Below are 7045 nucleotides of genomic sequence, written 5' to 3' on the forward strand. Positions count from 1 at the left end.
ATGAAGAAGTGGAAATTGTACACCTAAACTCTGGGGGATTGTCAAATGGTCCAACCACTGTATATAACACTTCAGCAGTTTCTCAAAAGGACAAGCCTACAAGTTTTCAGTCAATTCCAAAATTCCCCTCCTACATCAATACCCAAAAGCATGTGAACACAGATATTCACATGCCTGTACACAAGTATTCAGAGCACCACTGTTCAGAAGAGCCCAAAGGTGAAAACCCTAAAGTCCATCAAGAGATGAAAGTCAAATGTGCTGTTTCCCAAATGGAATATTATTTAGCAATGAAGAGTGCAAATGTTCTCAAATAGACATTTAATAGGGTTATGTAACATTATGAATGAACTTACTGCAATTTACATGTACAGTCTAAGATAATCAAACTATTAAATTCTAAGTGAACTTTATATCATAGAATAAATGATTTAGTATGCATTAAAAAAATACCAAAAATGGACTTGCTCTAACTCTGGAGCTCTGGTGGGCAGTAGAGGTGCAGTTGGCTCCAGGTCTGGAGATGTTTCCAGAGCTTGTTCTGGAGCTGGTGCTGTAGTTCCAAGAAGAGAAAACATCAGTAGGACTGCTTTTCCAAGTGTCTCCCCAAAACAGAAAAGAAAGCTTCTCACTGCCACTCAATGATCTCTCAAAGATGCCAGCCCCAGAAAGTCTTCCCAGATTGCAGTCCGGGGCAATAGTGATCTGAGCTTCCTCATTGCTCCTGGCCCAGTTCCAGCCTCAGAAGGCTCTGCTCTGTGTGGTCCAGGTCCCTCCCATCCTCATTCACCCCCATCACCCACCTCGAGTCCTCCTCACATCCCCCTCTGCCTCAATGGGCTCCAGAGTCTCCAGCTGTGCCAGGAGATGGAGCGTTTGGTGCTCCAGGTCTGCATCAGGCATGCTGAGCTCTATTTAAGCCAGTAGCATCCATAGGCAGGGAAATTCTGGGGGCTGGTGGAAATCCTCAGGGTAATGGTACAGCCAGGTGCCCAGGATGGTGGACATAGCCCTGAGGGGAGTCACGTGGGCAGCAGAGTCAGAAACCTGGCCTTCCTTCCACACTGAGCTCCAGGGCAGCTCTATGGGGTCTGGGTCTTTTTGCCTTTGCTCCTGTGTATCCAGGGGCCAGTTCTCCTCCATGTCACATCTCACTTGGTGGTTCTTTGGAAAACTGAGTCCCTCCCTCTCGAATCAAAGTCCCACTCACATTTTTCAGCTGGTGCAGGGGTCCACTGTCCTCATCAGAGTAAGGGAGGATGCATCTGTGCCTAGAGAACGCCACAAAGGCATCACATGGACAGGACTGAAGACATGCCGGATATGATGGCTAGTGTGACAGTGTGACCCCCCGGGAGAACTGAAGCCCTGGGGGGCAGGACTGCTGTCTGCTCGATGCATTACACGATGGTTGTTCCTAGAAAAGTGCCTGCACCTTGTGGGCCTTCCTCTATATTTCAAGAATGAATGAACCCAACCAGCCCCATCTGAGTGCCTGGGGCACTACTGATCTCTCCCAGGGATCCCTGTTCTCAACTAACCCAGGACAGGGTACCTCTCACAATTTACTTTGCAAATAGGAAACAGTTTGGCCCAAGGTCAAAGGTCAGAGAACTGAGACAGAGGCTTCCTTGAGGGGAGGAGGAACACGATGACTAAGTACAACCACAGCCCCTCCAACAGACCTTTCCGTGGGGCCAGGTCTCCAGAAAGCACTTTCCAACTTTCCAGGAAGGACCCACTTAGTCCCCACATTCACCCTGAGGGCTGGTTCTCCCTTTACCATCATGTGCGGAGGTGGGCTGCCGTCTATGGGGTCACACAGAGTGGGACACGAGTGAAGTAACTTAGCAGCAGCAGCAGCAGCAGCAAAGGGGCCAACTGGGGCTCAGAGAGGTGGAGAGATATTCCTGTCACTCACAGCTGGAATGGGGCCAACTCCCCAGTGTGTCATAGGCGGGGGGAAGTGCTCACCTTGTGAAGAGAAGGTCCAGCACCTGTTTTGTTGTTGTTGTTCAGTCACTTAGTCTGACTTTTTGCAACCCTGTGGATGGCAGCACACTGGCTTTCCTGTGCTTCACTATCTCCTGGAGTTTGCTCAAATTCATGTCCATTGAGTCAGTGAAGCCATCCAACCATCTTGTGCTCTGCTGTCCCCTTCTCCTCTTGTCTTCAATCTTTGCAGTATCAGAGTCTTTCCCAATGAGTTGGCTCTTCGCTTCCATCAGAGTATTTTCCAATGAGTCAGCTCTTCCCACCAGGGGGCCAAAGTATTGGAGATTCAGCTTCAGCATCAGTCCTTCCAATGAATATTCAAGCCTGTGGCGGATTCATTTTGATATTTGGCAAAACTAATACAATTATGTAAAGTTAAAAAAAAAAAAAAAAGATTGATTTCTTTTAGGATTGACTGGTTTGATCTCCTTGCAGTCCAAGCGACTCTAAAGAGTCTTCTCCAACAACACAGTTCAAAAGTATCTATTCTTCAGCACTCAGCCTTCTTTATGGTCCAGCTCTCACACCCATACATGACTATCGGAAAAACCATAGCTTTGATTATATGGATCTTTGTTGGGAAAGTAATGTCTCTGCTTTTTATATGCTGTATAGGTTTGTCATAGCTTTTTTCCCAAGGAGCAAGTGTCTTAATTTCATGGCTGCAGTCACCATCTGCAGTGATTTTGGAGCCCAAGAAAAAGTCTGTCACTGTTTCCATTGTTTCTTCATTTATTTGCCATGAAGTGATGGGACTGGATCACTTTTTGAATGTTGAGTTTTTCAGTGTTGAGTTTTAAGGTGGCTTTTTCACTCTCCTCTTTCCTCTTCATCAAGAGGCTCTTTAGTTCCTCTTTGCTTTCTGCCATAAGGGTGGTGTCATCTGCATATCTAAGGTTATTGATATTTCTCCCAGCAACCTTGAACCTTGTGCTTCATCCAGCCCCGCATTTTGCATTATGTACTTTGCATATGAGTTAAATAAGCAGGGTGACAATATACAGTCTTGATGTACTTCTTTCCCAATTTGGAACCAGTCCATTGGTCCATGTCTGGTTCTAACTGTTGCTTCCTGACCTGCATACAGGGATCTCAGGGGGCAGGTAAGGTGGTCTGGTATTTCTATCACTTTAAGAATTTTCCACAGTTTGTTATGATCCACACGGTCAAAGGCTTTAGCATACTCAATGAAGTAGATGTTTTTCTGGAATTCTCTTGCTTTTTCTATGATCTCCAGTGAATGTTGGCAATTTGATCTCCGATTCCTCTGCCTTTTCTAAATCCAGCTTGAACATCTGGAGGTTCTCAGTTCATGAACTGTTGAAGCCTAGCTTAGCGAATTAATGCTTTTGAGCATTACTTTGCTAACATGTGAAATGAGTGAAATTGTGTGGTAGTTTGAACATTCCTTGGCATTGTTGTTCTTTGGGATTGGAATGAAAAAAGACCTTTTCCAGTCCTATGAACACTGCTGAGTTTCCCTAACTTGCTGGTGTATTGAGTGCAACAATTTAACAGCATTTATCTTTTAGGATATGACATTGCTTAGCTGGAATTCCATTACATCCACTAGCTTTGTTCATAGTGATGCTTCCTAAGGCCCACTTGACTTTGCACTCTAAGATGTCTGGCTCTAGGTGAGTGATCATACCATGGTGGTTATCTGGGTCACTAAGATCTTTTTTGTATATTTCTTCTGTGTATTCTTGCCACTTCTTAATATCTTCTGCTTCTGTTAGATCCATACCATTTCTGTCATTTATTGTGCCCATCTTTGCATGAAGTGTTCCCTTGGTATCTCTAATTTTCTTGAAGAGATCTCTAGTCTTTCCCATTGTGTTGTTTTCCTCTATTTCTTGCATTGTTCACTTAGGAAGGCTTTCTTATCTCTCCTTGCTATTCTTTGAAACTCTGCATTCAGATGGCTATATCTTTCCTTTTCTCTTTTGCCTTTAGCTTCTCTTCATTTCTCAGCTATTTTGTAAGGCTTCCTCAGACAACATTTTGCCTTTTTGCATTTCTTTTTCTTGGGGATGGTTTGATAACTGCCTCCTGTACAATGTTATGAATCTCTGTCCATAGTTCTTCAGGCACTCTATCAGATCCAATCTCTTGAATCTATTTGTCACTTGCACTGTATAATCGTAAGGGATTTGATTAGATTTTACCTGTGTTGCATAGTAGTTTTACCTACTTTCTTCAATTTAAGTCTGAATTTTGCAATAGTTTATGATCTGAGCCACAGTCAGCTCCCAGTCTTGTTTTTGCTTACAGTACAGAGCTTCTCCATCTCTGGCTGCAAAGAATACAATCAATCTGATTTTGGTATTGACCATCTGGTGATGTCCATGTGTAGAGTCATCTCTTGTGTTGTTGGAAGAGGGTGTTTGCTATGACCAGTGTGTTCTCTTGACAAAACTGTTAGCCTTTGCCCTGCTTCATTTTGTATTCCAAGGCCAAACTTGCCTGTTACTCCAGGTATCTCCTGGCTTCTTACTTCTGCATTCCAGTCCCCTATGATAAAAAGGATATTTTTTTTCTTGGTGTTACCTCTAGAAAGTCTTGTAGCTCTTCATAGAACCATTCAACTTCAGCTTCTTTGGCATTAGTGGCGGGGCATACACTTGGATTACTGTGATAGGAATGGTTTACCTTGGAAAGGAACAGAGATCATTCTATCATTTTTGAGACTGCATCCAAGTACAGCATTTCGGACTCTTCTGTTGACTATGAGAGATACTCCATTTCTTCTAAGGGATCCTTGCTCACAGTATGTGGCAAAAGCCCTGTAGGTGCCCAGGAATGTGGGGATGTAGGAGGGGGTTGCTGCCGAGGAAACAGGTACCAGGTTCCCCACCAGCATCTCTAGCCTATGTCTTTGGACACTTCACATCATGTAGGTCTCACTCCTGTCCCCTGTGGACACATTCTCCCCCTGGGGTGGAACATAGCAGAGACACAAGTCAGAGGCAGCACCATGGACACCAGGAAGGCAGGGGCTGGAGCTCAGACTGAGTCCCTGAGCCTCCAGGACTCAAGGCAGGAGGAGGGGCAGGAGTGCCCTCCGCAGAATAAACATCCTGGTATCACAAGTGAACTGGCACTGGGCCATGGTTATGTGTGTTAGTGTCTTAGAGCAGTTTGTATTTGATAGCTCTCCATGTATTAACTGCATCATCCCTGTTGGTTATGAAACCATCCCATTCTGGGGATGAGAAGACAGAGGCTGATCCTGGGGTGAGAGGGGCTGAACCTGGGGTGAGAGGCATCAGGATTCTCAGGCCCACATGGATACCTGGGATGGAGTTAATACAGGATTAACTGTAGAAAAATGCAGAAAGGCTCCTTTCACTTTCATGAAGTGAAATTCTATCACAACCTTTTTCTGAGATTCCCACATGGAGGTAAACAGTGATTTTTGCATCTGGACAAGTAGGGCGTGGGCTGCAAGGGGGCTTTGCAGAGCTGACAGTCCCAGGTTCCTTTGGGAGAAAGACTCTAGGAGGGACCCAGGGGAGGGCCAGGGTGGCTCTGGGACCTGGAACTTCCTGGGTGTAGGATCGCCTCCCGGCTGGCACTCACCCTGTGCCCGCCCTGGGCTCTGTTGCTGGTGTGGGGCTCCAGCCCCTCGTGCAGGGAGATGGAGCAGGGTGCTCCGTGGACTGGCTCCTGTCTGCAGTCCCATGAGGAGCCCTGTGAAGAAGTGCCTGTCAGCCAGGGAGAAAGTCTCAGGGCCCCGGCCAGCTGTCTGTGGTGCTTCTCAGACCTCCAGACATCTCCCCTCCAGACACACGCCCACCACTCTCCCCACTGACCTCCACCGAGGATGCAGACACCCGACCACTTGAGGGCCTTGGATCCACACTGGCACAGAGAAGAGCACCTCAGGGATCCTGTTTCCCCACTGCCAGCCTGTCCTCAGGTGTGACCGTGACAGGACCACCAGGTCACCACGGGCCCACCAACCTGTTCCTGCCCAGAGGGAGAACCTCCCCTCAAGTCCCACTTCCCCCCACATGGAGATGAGGGCAGCTGGTGCTGCCCAGGGAAGGCTCTCAGTGGTGGCCAGGCCTGGTGTGGCCAGCTCTAGGTTGCCTGCGGTTACCTTAGGTGACCTCCTGGTAAAGGACCAGAGGCATCCGAGTTGAGCGCTGAACCGCCTGAAACATCTGAAAAACCTCTCCCTCCAGGGTTTCCTGAAGCAGAAGCCCTGGTCAGTCGAGACACAGCTGGAGAACATCCTTCTGGATGAAGTCTCTCCAGCCGAGTGAGCCCAAGTGGCCGTGGTGCTGTTGCTAGGAGGTGGGTGCCTGGTTACAGGGTTCTGAGTTCTGTTAGGGTCTGCCGTCAAGGAAATGACTTCTCCTCCAGGGGCCCCTTCCTTGGATTGACAGTTGATAACTCTGCACACAGCCCTTGGGATACTGACCTCTCATCCCTCATCCCCGCAGCCCCGGATCTCACACAGTTGCTCCACACAGCCCTCCACACAGCTCCCGGGAAGGGTCTGTGTGCAGCTCTGAGGAGACAGATCCGGGCCCAGACTCACTTCCCGATTCCTACCTGTTCTCCATCCTGGATGAGTCCTTGTGTCTCTCAAGGCCTGTCCGTGTCCCCACATGCACACCGGGGATGATGCCCGCATGGACTTCTACATCCCTAGAAGTGGGACAAGACCTGGAAAATGTGGGAGTCTGTCTCAGGCAGGCAGTGCCTCCAGCCCCTGTGTATTCTTCTTATTACCCTCCTCATATCTGTCCCTCTTCTGATCCCACCTCATAGTCTTTATTATATACACTGTGTACCTGTGTATGTGTGTGTGGAGTGCTCACTCCAAAAGGTGAAAAGAAAACTACCCCCACATGGGGAGGGATAGGCATGAGCTTCCTAAGATCTTCCCTGGTGGCTCAGATGCTAAAGCATCTGCCTTCAGTGCAAGAGACCCAGGTTCAATCCCTGGGTTGGGAAGATTCCCTGGAGAAGGGAATGGCAACCCACTCTAGTATTCCTGCCTGTAGAATTCTATGTTCAGATGAGCCAGGTGGTCTAC

General features: G+C 47.8%; 1 pseudogene; it reads right to left on the reverse strand.

Annotated features, from left to right (window-relative positions):
- Positions 1-468: 468 nt before the first annotated feature.
- Positions 469-6725, reverse strand: LOC147343120 (uncharacterized; annotated as a pseudogene).
- Between the last annotated feature and the right edge of the window lie 320 nt (positions 6726-7045).

Source organism: Bos grunniens, chromosome 28 (genome assembly GCF_055505025.1).
Source record: "Bos grunniens cultivar Pamir isolate PY7600 chromosome 28, Bosgru_T2T1.0, whole genome shotgun sequence".
NCBI classification, from domain to species: domain Eukaryota; kingdom Metazoa; phylum Chordata; class Mammalia; order Artiodactyla; family Bovidae; genus Bos; species Bos grunniens.